Raw genomic sequence first — 13,801 nt, forward strand, 5'->3', positions numbered from 1 at the left:
GCCAAGGCCTCGGCCCGCATGCCATGCCACGGCCTCGGCCCGCATGCCATGCCACGGCCTCGGCCCGCATGCCTTGCCACGGCGTTGCCCAACATGCCATGCCACGGCATCGGCCCGCATGCCATGCCATGCCACGGCCCGCATGTCTTGCCACGGCGATGCCAAACAAGCCATGCCACGGCCTCGGCCGGCATGACATGCCACGGCCTCGGCCCGCATGCCATGCCCCGGCGTCGCCCAACATGCCATGCCACGGCCACGGCCCGCATGCCATGCCACGGCCTCGGCCCGCATGCCTTGCTACGGCGTTGCCCAACATGCCATGCCACGGCCTCGGCCCGCATGCCTTGCCACCGCGTTGCCCAGCATGCCATGCCACCGCGTTGCCCGGCGTGCCATGCCTTAGCCTTGGCCAACATGTCGAGGCACGGCCTCGGCCCGCATGCCTTGCTACGGCGTCGCCCAACATGCCATGCCACGGCCTCGGCCCGCATGCCATGCCAAGGCCTCGGCCTCGGCCCGCATGCCATGGCACGGCCTCGGCCCGCATGACATGCCACGGCCTCGGCCCGCATGCCATGCCACGGCCTCGGCCCGCATGCCTTGCCACGGCGTTGCCCAACATGCCATGCCACGGCCTCGGCCCGCATGCCATTCCACGGCCTCGGCCCGCATGCCATGCCACGGCCTCGGCCCGCATGCCATGCCACGGCCTCGGCCCGCATGACATGCCACGGCCTCGGCCCGCATGCCATGCCACGGCCTCGGCCCGCATGCCATGCCACGGCCTCGGCCCGCATGCCATGCCACGGCCTCGGCCCGCATGCCATGCCACGGCCTCGGCCCGCATGACATGCCACGGCCTCGGCCCGCATGCCATGCCACGGCCTCGGCCCGCATGCCTTGCTACGGCGTTGCCCAACATGCCATGCCACGGCCTCGGCCCGCATGCCTTGCCACCGCGTTGCCCAGCATGCCATGCCACCGCGTTGCCCGGCGTGCAATGCCTTAGCCTTGGCCAACATGTCGAGCCACGGCCTCGGCCCGCATGCCTTGCTACGGCGTCGCCCAACATGCCATGCCACGGCCTCGGCCCGCATGCCATGCCACGGCCTCGGCCCGCATGCCTTGCTACGGCGTCGTCCAACATGCCATGCCACGGCCTCGGCCCGCATGCCATGCCACGGCCTCGGCCCGCATGCCTTGCTACGGCGTCGCCCAACATGCCATGCCACGGCCTCGGCCCGCATGCCATGCCACGGCCTCGGCCCGCATGCCATGCCACGGCCTCGGCCCGCATGCCATGCCACGGCCTCGGCCCGCATGCCTTGCCACGGCGTTGCCCAACATGCCATGCCACGGCCTCGGCCCGCATGCCATGCCATGCCACGGCCCGCATGTCTTGCCACGGCGTTGCCAAACATGCCATGCCACGGCCTCGGCCCGCATGCCATGCCCCGGCGTCGCCCAACATGCCATGCCACGGCCACGGCCCGCATGCCATGCCACGGCCTCGGCCCGCATGCCTTGCTGCGGCGTTGCCCAGCATGCCATGCCACGGCCTCGGCCCGCATGCCTTGCCACCGCGTTGCCCAGCATGCCATGCCACCGCGTTGCCCGGCGTGCCATGCCTTAGCCTTGGCCAACATGTCGAGGCACGGCCTCGGCCCGCATGCCTTGCTACGGCGTCGCCCAACATGCCATGCCACGGCCTCGGCCCGCATGCCATGCCAAGGCCTCGGCCCGCATGCCATGCCACGGCCTCGGCCCGCATGCCTTGCCACGGCGTTGCCTAACATGCCATGCCACGGCCTCGGCCCGCATGCCATGCCATGCCACGGCCCGCATGTCTTGCCACGGCGTTGCCAAACATGCCATGCCACGGCCTCGGCCCGCATGCCATGCCACGGCGTCGCCCAACATGCCATGCCACGGCCATGCCATGCCACGGCCTCGGCCCGCATGCCTTGCTACGGCGTTGCCCAATATGACATGCCACAGCCTCGGCCCGCATGCCTTGCCACCGCGTTGCCCAGCATGCCATGCCACCGCGTTGCCCGGCGTGCCATGCCTTAGCCTTGGCCAACATGTCGAGGCACGGCCTCGGCCCGCATGCCTTGCTACGGCGTCGCCCAACATGCCATGCCACGGCCTCGGCCCGCATGCCATGCCAAGGCCTCGGCCCGCATGCCATGCCACGGCCTCGGCCCGCATGACATGCCACGGCCTCGGCCCGCATGCCATGCCACGGCCTCGGCACGCATGCCTTGCCACGGCGTTGCCCAACATGCCATGCCACGGCATCGGCCCGCATGCCATGCCATGCCACGGCCCGCATGTCTTGCCACGGCGATGCCAAACAAGCCATGCCACGGCCTCGGCCCGCATGCCATGCCACGGCGTCGCCCAACATGCCATGCCACGGCCACGGCCCGCATGCCATGCCACGGCCTCGGCCCGCATGCCATGCCACGGCCTCGGCCCGCATGCCTTGCTACGGCGTTGCCCAACATGCCATGCCACGGCCTCGGCCCGCATGCCTTGCCACCGCGTTGCCCAGCATGCCATGCCACCGCGTTGCCCGGCGTGCCATGCCTTAGCCTTGGCCAACATGTCGAGCCACGGCCTCGGCCCGCATGCCTTGCTACGGCGTCGCCCAACATGCCATGCCACGGCCTCGGCGCGCATGCCATGCCACGGCCTCGGCCCGCATGACATGCCACGGCCTCGGCCCGCATGCCATGCCACGGCCTCGGCCCGCATGCCTTGCCACGGCGTTGCCCAACATGCCATGCCACGGCCTCGGCCCGCATGCCTTGCCACCGCGTTGCCCAGCATGCCATGCCACCGCGTTGCCCGGCGTGCCATGCCTTAGCCTTGGCCAACATGTCGAGCCACGGCCTCGGCCCGCATGCCATGCCTTGCCACGGCCCGCATGTCTTGCCACGGCGTTGCCAAACATGCCATGCCACGGCCTCGGCCCGCATGCCATGCCCCGGCGTCGCCCAACATGCCATGCCACGGCCACGGCCCGCATGCCATGCCACGGCCTCGGCCCGCATGCCTTGCCACGGCGTTGCCCAACATGCCATGCCACGGCCTCGGCCCGCATGCTTTGCCACCGCGTTGCCCAGCATGCCATGCCACCGCGTTGCCCGGCGTGCCATGCCTTAGCCTTGGCCAACATGTCGAGCCACGGCCTCGGCCCGCATGCCATGCCTTGCCACGACCCGCATGTCTTGCCACGGCGTTGCCAAACATACCATGACACGGCCTCGGCCCGCATGCCATGCCACGGCCACGGCCCGCATGACATGCCACGGCCTCGGCCCGCATGCCTTGCTACGGCGTCGCCCAACATGCCATGCCACGGCCTCGGCCCGCATGCCATGCCACGGCCTCGGCCCGCATGCCTTGCTACGGCGTTGCCCAACATGCCATGCCACGGCCTAGGCCCGCATGCCTTGCCACCGCGTTGCCCGGCATGCCATGCCACCGCGTTGCCCGGCGTGCCATGCCTTAGCCTTGGCCAACATGTCGAGCCAAGGCCTCGGCCCGCATGCCATGCCACGGCCTCGGCCCGCATGCCATGCCACGGCCTCGGCCCGCATGACATGCCACGGCCTCGGCCCGCATGCCTTGCCACGGCGTTGCCCAACATGCCATGCCACGGCCTCGGCCCGCATGCCATGCCATGCCACGGCCCGCATGTCTTGCCACGGCGTTGCCAAACATGCCATGCCACGGCCTCGGCCCGCATGACATGCCACGGCCTCGGACCGCATGCCTTGCTACGGCGTCGCCCAACATGCCATGCCACGGCCTCGGCCCGCATGCCTTGCTACGACGTTGCCCAAGGTGCCATGCCACGGCCTCGGCCCGCATGCCATGCCATGCCACGGCCCGCATGTCTTGCCACGGCGTTGCCAAACATGCCATGCCACGGCCTCGGCCCGCATGCCTTGCGACGGCGTCGCCCAACATGCCATGCCACGGCCTCGGCCCGCATGCCGTGCCACGGCCTCGGCCCACATGCCTTGCTACGACGTTGCCCAACATGCCATGCCACGGCCCCGGCCCGCATGCCTTGCTACGACGTCACCCAACATGACATGGCACGGCCTCGGCCCGCATGCCTTGCTACGGCGTCGCCCAACATGCCATGCCACGGCCTCGGCCCGCAGGCCTTGCGACGGCGTCGCCCAACATGCCATGGCACGGCCTCGGCCCGCATGCCATGCCACGGCCTCGGCCCGCATGCCATGCCAAGGCCTCGGCCCGCATGCCTTGCCACGGCGTTGCCCAGCATGCCACGCCACCGCGTTGCCCAGCGGGCCATGCCATGGCCTTGGCCAACATGCCTTGCCACGGCCTCGGCCCGCATGCCATGCCACAGCGTTGCCCCGCATGCCAAGGACGGAATGCCAAGCCACGGCCTCGGCCCGCATGCCATGCCATGCCACGGCCTCGGCTCGCATGCCATGCCACGGGCTCGGCCGGCGTGCCATGCCACGGCCTCTGCCCGGAAGCCATGCCACGGGCTCGGCCCGCATGCCTTGCCAAGTCGTTGCCCAACATGCCATGCCACGGCCTCGGCCCGCATGGCTTGCGACTGCCTTGGCCAGCGTGCCTTGCCACGGCGTGCCATGCCTTATCCTTGGCCAACATGCCATGCCACTGCCTTGGCCAGCATGTCGTGCCACCGCTACGGCCAGCATGCCGTGCCGGTCCGTTGCCCAGCATGCCACGGCCGTGGCGGCATGGCAAGCCACGGCCTCGGCCAGCATGCCTTGCCACGGCCTCGGCCAGCATGCCATGGCACTGTCTTGGTCAGCATGCCATGCCATGGCACCGCCTTGTCCAGCACGCCGTGCCGCGGCGTTGGCCAGCATGCCTTGGCCGGCATGCCATGCCAATGCCTTGGGCCAACATGGCGTGCCACGGGCTGGGCCATGCCGGTCCGTTGCCCGGCATGCCACGGCCGTGGCGGCATGGCAAGCCACGGCCTCGGCCAGCATGCCATGCCACGGCCTCGCCCAGCATGCCATGGCACGGTCTTGGTCAGCATGCCATGCCATGGCACCGCTTTGTGCAGCGTTGGCCAGCATGCCTTGGCCGGCATGCCATGCCAATGCCTTGGGCCAACATGGCGTGCCACGGGCTGGGCGAGCATGGCATGCCACGGGCTGGGCGAGCATGCCACGCCGCGGCCTTGGCTAGCAGAGCAAGGCATGCCACAGCCTCGGCGAGCATGCCATGCCATGGCCAAGGCCAAGGCCAAGGCAGTGGGCAAGGCCAAGTCCCTGTGCAAGGCATGGCCAAGGCCAAGGCCAAGGCCAAGGCCGCGGGCAAAGGCCAAGGCCAAGGCAGTGGGCAAGGCCAAGTCCCTGTGCAAGGCATGGCCAAGGCCAAGGCCAAGGCCGCGGGCAAAGGCCAAGGCCAAGGCCAAGGCAGTGGGCAAGGCCAAGTCCCTGTGCAAGGCATGGCCAAGGCCAAGGCCAAGGCCGCGGGCAAAGGCCAAGGCCAAGGCCATGGCATGCCACCGCCTTGATCGATCTTTTTGAACATGATTCTTTTATAATCTTACCCAAACCGTGCAACACAATTAAAAATGCACTACAATCAATTCTAAATGTCATTCCCTATTTTTTTGCAATTTTTCTTGAGCTTTTCGAATTTTTAAAGCCCTTATTTGGCAAAAAAAATCAAAATAAAATAAAAAAAATGAAAAAAATAATTTAATAATTTCTATAATTACTAGTGAATCATCCTTTAATTATTGGAATTTTTCCATAATTTTTTGACCATTTTTATTAATTTTTATTATTTTTTAAGTATTAAAATCGAAATAAATTAAAATAAAATATTTTCGGTAAAAAAATATTTTTTTTAATTTTTTTTATGGTGTATTAAATTATTTCCTACAACTTTCATGTTGAAAGTTTTGGCAAAAAACCATTACTTTTTAAAAAAACCCCATTATGACTCCTCGAACATGCTTGATGTTTCCTCCTGCCAGATTGAAAAGGGCTTAACAGCCTATTATAAGGGGGGGGCACCTCCCTTGCCCAGGGCCAGGCAGTGTCAGGTACGCCCCATGTTGGGCGCGGCCTGGGCTGCGGCCTTGGGTTATATGCACTGCGGCTCGACCGCGGCCTGGGCTGCGGCCTTGGGCGGCTCGGCCGCGGCCTTGGGCGGCCTGGACCGCGGCCTTGCGCGGCCTTGGGCGGCCTGGGCGCGGCCTTGCGCGGCCTGGGCGCGGCCTTGGGCGGCCTGGGCGCGGCCTTGCGCGGCCTGGGCGCGGCCTGGGCGCGGCCTAGAGCAGCATGGCGTGGCATGCGCGCGGGCGTGGGCGGCCTGGCATGCGCGCGGCGTGGGCAGCACGGCATGGCATGCGCACGGCCTGGGCGGCCTGGCATGCAGCCGGGCTGGCATGCCCGCGGCGCGGGCAGCACGGCATGGCATGCGCACGGCCTGGGCGGCCTGGCATGCAGCCGGCCTGGGCAGCACGGCATGGCATGCGCACGGCCTGGGCGGCCTGGCATGCGCGCGGCGTGGGCAGCACGGCATGGCATGCGCACGGCCTGGGCGGCCTGGCATGCAGCCGGGCTGGCATGCCCGCGGCGTGGGCAGCACGGCATGGCATGCGCACGGCCTGGGCGGCCTGGCATGCAGCCGGCCTGGGCAGCACGGCATGGCATGCGCACGGCCTGGGCGGCCTGGCATGCAGCCGGCCTGGCATGCCCGCAGCGTGGGCAGCACGGCATGGCATGCGCACGGCCTGGGCGGCCTGGCATGCAGCCGGCCTGGGCAGCACGGCCTGGCATGCGCACGGCCTGGGCGGCCTGGCATGCAGCCGGCCAGGGCAGCCTGGCCTGGCATGCCCGCGGCGTGGGCAGCGTGGCCTGTGCGAATACCGCGCGCGTGGTCTTTTTGACCACGGTGCGCGTGTTGCGCGCATGGTCGCGCACGCCTTTGCACGCCTTCGCACGCAACGCACGTCTAGTGATAACAACCGCAGCCAAGGCAGCCCAGCCCCAAGGCCAAGGCCAGCAGCATGGCATGCCACGGCCAAGGCAGCCCAGCCAAAGCCAGCAGCATGCCATGCCAAGCCAAGGCCAGCAGCATGCCATGCCAAGGCCAAGGCAGCCCAGCCAAAGCCAGCAGCATGCCATGCCAAGCCAAGGCCAGCAGCATGCCATGCCAAGGCCAAGGCAGCCCAGCCAAAGCCAGCAGCATGCCATGCCAAGGCCAAGGCCAGCAGCATGCCATGCCACGGCCAAGGCAGCCCAGCCAAAGCCAGCAGCGTGCCATGCCAACGCCAAGGCCAGCAGCATGCCATGCCACGGCCAAGGCAGGCCAGCCAAAGCCAGCAGCATGCCATGCCAAGCCAAGGCCAGCAGCATGCCATGCCAAGGCCAAGGCAGCCCAGCCAAAGCCAGCAGCATGCCATGCCAAGGCCAAGGCCAGCAGCATGCCATGCCAAGGCCAAGGCAGCCCAGCCAAAGCCAGCAGCATGCCATGCCAAGCCAAGGCCAGCAGCATGCCATGCCACGGCCAAGGCAGCCCAGCCAAAGCCAGCAGCATGCCATGCCAAGGCCAAGGCCAGCAGCATGCCATGCCACGGCCAAGGCAGCCCAGCCAAAGCCAGCAGCATGCCATGCGAAGGCCAAGGCCAGTAGCATGCCATGCCACGGCCAAGGCAGCCCAGCCAAAGCCAGCAGCATGCCATGCCAAGCCAAGGCCAGCAGCATGCCATGCCAAGGCCAAGGCAGCCCAGCCAAAGCCAGCAGCATGCCATGCCAAGGCCAAGGCCAGCAGCATGCCATGCCAAGGCCAAGGCCAGCAGCATGCCATGCCACGGCCAAGGCAGCCCAGCCAAAGCCAGCAGCATGCCATGCCAAGGCCAAGGCCAGCAGCACGCCATGCCACGGCCAAGGCAAGCCAGCCAAAGCCAGCAGCATGCCATGCCAAGGCCAAGGCCAGCAGCATGCCATGCCACGGCCAAGGCAGGCCAGCCAAAGCCAGCAGCATGCCATGCCAAGCCAAGGCCAGCAGCATGCCATGCCAAGGCCAAGGCAGCCCAGCCAAAGCCAGCAGCATGCCATGCCAAGCCAAGGCCAGCAGCATGCCATGCCAAGGCCAAGGCAGCCCAGCCAAAGCCAGCAGCATGCCATGCCAAGCCAAGGCCAGCAGCATGCCATGCCACGGCCAAGGCAAGCCAGCCAAAGCCAGCAGCATGCCATGCCAAGGCCAAGGCCAGCAGCATGCCATGCCACGGCCAAGGCAGGCCAGCCAAAGCCAGCAGCATGCCATGCCAAGCCAAGCCAAGGCCAGCAGCATGCCATGCCAAGGCCAAGGCAGCCCAGCCAAAGCCAGCAGCATGCCATGCCAAGGCCAAGGCCAGCAGCATGGCATGCCACGGCCAAGGCAGCCCAGCCAAAGCCAGCAGCATGCCATGCCAAGCCAAGGCCAGCAGCATGCCATGGCAAGGCCAAGGCAGCCCAGCCAAAGCCAGCAGCATGCCATGCCAAGCCAAGGCCAGCAGCATGCCATGCCAAGGCCAAGGCAGCCCAGCCAAAGCCAGCAGCATGCCATGCCAAGGCCAAGGCCAGCAGCATGCCATGCCAAGGCCAAGGCAGCCCAGCCAAAGCCAGCAGCGTGCCATGCCAACGCCAAGGCCAGCAGCATGCCATGCCACGGCCAAGGCAGGCCAGCCAAAGCCAGCAGCATGCCATGCCAAGCCAAGGCCAGCAGCATGCCATGCCAAGGCCAAGGCAGCCCAGCCAAAGCCAGCAGCATGCCATGCCAAGGCCAAGGCCAGCAGCATGCCATGCCAAGGCCAAGGCAGCCCAGCCAAAGCCAGCAGCATGCCATGCCAAGCCAAGGCCAGCAGCATGCCATGCCACGGCCAAGGCAGCCCAGCCAAAGCCAGCAGCATGCCATGCCAAGGCCAAGGCCAGCAGCATGCCATGCCACGGCCAAGGCAGCCCAGCCAAAGCCAGCAGCATGCCATGCGAAGGCCAAGGCCAGTAGCATGCCATGCCACGGCCAAGGCAGCCCAGCCAAAGCCAGCAGCATGCCATGCCAAGCCAAGGCCAGCAGCATGCCATGCCAAGGCCAAGGCAGCCCAGCCAAAGCCAGCAGCATGCCATGCCAAGGCCAAGGCCAGCAGCATGCCATGCCAAGGCCAAGGCCAGCAGCATGCCATGCCACGGCCAAGGCAGCCCAGCCAAAGCCAGCAGCATGCCATGCCAAGGCCAAGGCCAGCAGCACGCCATGCCACGGCCAAGGCAAGCCAGCCAAAGCCAGCAGCATGCCATGCCAAGGCCAAGGCCAGCAGCATGCCATGCCACGGCCAAGGCAGGCCAGCCAAAGCCAGCAGCATGCCATGCCAAGCCAAGGCCAGCAGCATGCCATGCCAAGGCCAAGGCAGCCCAGCCAAAGCCAGCAGCATGCCATGCCAAGCCAAGGCCAGCAGCATGCCATGCCAAGGCCAAGGCAGCCCAGCCAAAGCCAGCAGCATGCCATGCCAAGCCAAGGCCAGCAGCATGCCATGCCACGGCCAAGGCAAGCCAGCCAAAGCCAGCAGCATGCCATGCCAAGGCCAAGGCCAGCAGCATGCCATGCCACGGCCAAGGCAGGCCAGCCAAAGCCAGCAGCATGCCATGCCAAGCCAAGCCAAGGCCAGCAGCATGCCATGCCAAGGCCAAGGCAGCCCAGCCAAAGCCAGCAGCATGCCATGCCAAGGCCAAGGCCAGCAGCATGGCATGCCACGGCCAAGGCAGCCCAGCCAAAGCCAGCAGCATGCCATGCCAAGCCAAGGCCAGCAGCATGCCATGGCAAGGCCAAGGCAGCCCAGCCAAAGCCAGCAGCATGCCATGCCAAGCCAAGGCCAGCAGCATGCCATGCCAAGGCCAAGGCAGCCCAGCCAAAGCCAGCAGCATGCCATGCCAAGGCCAAGGCCAGCAGCATGCCATGCCACGGCCAAGGCAGCCCAGCCAAAGCCAGCAGCGTGCCATGCCAACGCCAAGGCCAGCAGCATGCCATGCCACGGCCAAGGCAGGCCAGCCAAAGCCAGCAGCATGCCATGCCAAGCCAAGGCCAGCAGCATGCCATGCCAAGGCCAAGGCAGCCCAGCCAAAGCCAGCAGCATGCCATGCCAAGGCCAAGGCCAGCAGCATGCCATGCCAAGGCCAAGGCAGCCCAGCCAAAGCCAGCAGCATGCCATGCCAAGCCAAGGCCAGCAGCATGCCATGCCACGGCCAAGGCAGCCCAGCCAAAGCCAGCAGCATGCCATGCCAAGGCCAAGGCCAGCAGCATGCCATGCCACGGCCAAGGCAGCCCAGCCAAAGCCAGCAGCATGCCATGCGAAGGCCAAGGCCAGTAGCATGCCATGCCACGGCCAAGGCAGCCCAGCCAAAGCCAGCAGCATGCCATGCCAAGCCAAGGCCAGCAGCATGCCATGCCAAGGCCAAGGCAGCCCAGCCAAAGCCAGCAGCATGCCATGCCAAGGCCAAGGCCAGCAGCATGCCATGCCAAGGCCAAGGCCAGCAGCATGCCATGCCACGGCCAAGGCAGCCCAGCCAAAGCCAGCAGCATGCCATGCCAAGGCCAAGGCCAGCAGCACGCCATGCCACGGCCAAGGCAAGCCAGCCAAAGCCAGCAGCATGCCATGCCAAGGCCAAGGCCAGCAGCATGCCATGCCACGGCCAAGGCAGGCCAGCCAAAGCCAGCAGCATGCCATGCCAAGCCAAGGCCAGCAGCATGCCATGCCAAGGCCAAGGCAGCCCAGCCAAAGCCAGCAGCATGCCATGCCAAGCCAAGGCCAGCAGCATGCCATGCCAAGGCCAAGGCAGCCCAGCCAAAGCCAGCAGCATGCCATGCCAAGCCAAGGCCAGCAGCATGCCATGCCACGGCCAAGGCAAGCCAGCCAAAGCCAGCAGCATGCCATGCCAAGGCCAAGGCCAGCAGCATGCCATGCCACGGCCAAGGCAGGCCAGCCAAAGCCAGCAGCATGTCATGCCAAGCCAAGCCAAGGCCAGCAGCATGCCATGCCAAGGCCAAGGCAGCCCAGCCAAAGCCAGCAGCATGCCATGCCAAGGCCAAGGCCAGCAGCATGCCATGCCACGGCCAAGGCAGCCCAGCCAAAGCCAGCAGCATGCCATGCCAAGGCCAAGGCCAGCAGCAAGCCATGCCACGGCCAAGGCAGGCCAGCCAAAGCCAGCAGCATGCCATGCCAAGGCCAAGGCCAGCAGCATGCCATGCCACGGTCAAGGCAGCCCAGCCAAAGCCAGCAGCATGCCATGCCAAGCCAAGGCCAGCAGCATGCCATGCCAAGGCCAAGGCAGCCCAGCCAAAGCCAGCAGCATGCCATGCCAAGGCCAAGGCCAGCAGCATGCCATGCCACGGCCAAGGCAGGCCAGCCAAAGCCAGCAGCATGCCATGCCAAGGCCAAGGCCAGCAGCATGCCATGCCACGGCCAAGGCAGCCCAGCCAAAGCCAGCAGCATGCCATGCCAAGGCCAAGGCCAGCAGCATGCCATGCCACGGCCAAGGCAGCCCAGCCAAAGCCAGCAGCATGCCATGCGAAGGCCAAGGCCAGCAGCATGCCATGCCACGGCCAAGGCAGCCCAGCCAAAGCCAGCAGCATGCCATGCCAAGGCCAAGGCCAGCAGCATGCCATGCCACGGCCAAGGCAGGCCAGCCAAAGCCAGCAGCATGCCATGCCAAGCCAAGGCCAGCAGCATGCCATGCCAAGGCCAAGGCAGCCCAGCCAAAGCCAGCAGCATGCCATGCCAAGGCCAAGGCCAGCAGCACGCCATGCCACGGCCAAGGCAAGCCAGCCAAAGCCAGCAGCATGCCATGCCAAGGCCAAGGCCAGCAGCATGCCATGCCACGGCCAAGGCAGGCCAGCCAAAGCCAGCAGCATGCCATGCCAAGCCAAGGCCAGCAGCATGCCATGCCAAGGCCAAGGCAGCCCAGCCAAAGCCAGCAGCATGCCATGCCAAGCCAAGGCCAGCAGCATGCCATGCCAAGGCCAAGGCAGCCCAGCCAAAGCCAGCAGCATGCCATGCCAAGCCAAGGCCAGCAGCATGCCATGCCACGGCCAAGGCAAGCCAGCCAAAGCCAGCAGCATGCCATGCCAAGGCCAAGGCCAGCAGCATGCCATGCCACGGCCAAGGCAGGCCAGCCAAAGCCAGCAGCATGCCATGCCAAGCCAAGGCCAGCAGCATGCCATGCCAAGGCCAAGGCAGCCCAGCCAAAGCCAGCAGCATGCCATGCCAAGGCCAAGGCCAGCAGCATGCCATGCCACGGCCAAGGCAGCCCAGCCAAAGCCAGCAGCATGCCATGCCAAGGCCAAGGCCAGGAGCATGCCATGCCACGGCCAAGGCAGCCCAGCCAAAGCCAGCAGCATGCCATGCCAAGCCAAGGCCAGCAGCATGCCATGCCAAGGCCAAGGCAGCCCAGCCAAAGCCAGCAGCATGCCATGCCAAGCCAAGGCCAGCAGCATGCCATGCCAAGGCCAAGGCAGCCCAGCCAAAGCCAGCAGCATGCCATGCCAAGGCCAAGGCCAGCAGCATGCCATGCCACGGCCAAGGCAGGCCAGCCAAAGCCAGCAGCATGCCATGCCAAGCCAAAGCCCAGCAGCATGCCATGCCACGGCCAAGGCAGGCCAGCCAAAGCCAGCAGCATGCCATGCCAAGGCCAAGGCCAGCAGCATGCCATGCCACGGCCAAGGCAGGCCAGCCAAAGCCAGCAGCATGCCATGCCAAGCCAAGGCCAGCAGCATGCCATGCCAAGGCCAAGGCAGCCCAGCCAAAGCCAGCAGCATGCCATGCCAAGGGCAAGGCCAGCAGCTTGCCATGCCACGGCCAAGGCAGCCCAGCCAAAGCCAGCAGCATGCCATGCCAAGGCCAAGGCCAGCAGCATGCCATGCCACGGCCAAGGCAAGCCAGCCAAAGCCAGCAGCATGCCATGCCAAGGCCAAGCCCAGCAGCATGCCATGCCACGGCCAAGGCAGCCCAGCCAAAGCCAGCAGCATGCCATGCCAAGGCCAAGCCCAGCAGCATGCCATGCCACGGCCAAGGCAGGCCAGCCAAAGCCAGCAGCATGCCATGCCAAGGCCAAGGCCAGCAGCATGCCATGCCACGGCCAAGGCAGGCCAGCCAAAGCCAGCAGCATGCCATGCCTAGCCAAGGCCAGCAGCATGCCATGCCAAGGCCAAGGCAGCCCAGCCAAAGCCAACAGCATGCCATGCCAAGGGCAAGGCCAGCAGCTTGCCATGCCACGGCCAAGGCAGCCCAGCCAAAGCCAGCAGCATGCCATGCCAAGGCCAAGGCCAGCAGCATGCCATGCCACGGCCAAGGCAAGCCAGCCAAAGCCAGCAGCATGCCATGCCAAGGCCAAGCCCAGCAGCATGCCATGCCACGGCCAAGGCAGGCCAGCCAAAGCCAGCAGCATGCCATGCCAAGCCAAGGCCAGCAGCATGCCATGCCAAGGCCAAGGCAGCCCAGCCAAAGCCAGCAGCATGCCATGCCAAGCCAAGGCCAGCAGCATGCCATGCCAAGGCCAAGGCAGCCCAGCCAAAGCCAGCAGCATGCCATGCCAAGCCAAGGCCAGCAGCATGCCATGCCACGGCCAAGGCAAGCCAGCCAAAGCCAGCAGCATGCCATGCCAAGGCCAAGGCCAGCAGCATGCCATGCCACGGCCAAGGCAGGCCAGCCAAAGCCAGCAGCATGCCATGCCAAGCCAAGGCCAGCAGCATGCCATGCCAAGGCCAAGGCAGCCCAGCCAAAGCC

Source organism: Camellia sinensis, chromosome 14 (assembly GCF_055761805.1).
Source record: "Camellia sinensis isolate YWXY chromosome 14, ASM5576180v1, whole genome shotgun sequence".
NCBI classification, from domain to species: Eukaryota; Viridiplantae; Streptophyta; class Magnoliopsida; order Ericales; family Theaceae; genus Camellia; species Camellia sinensis.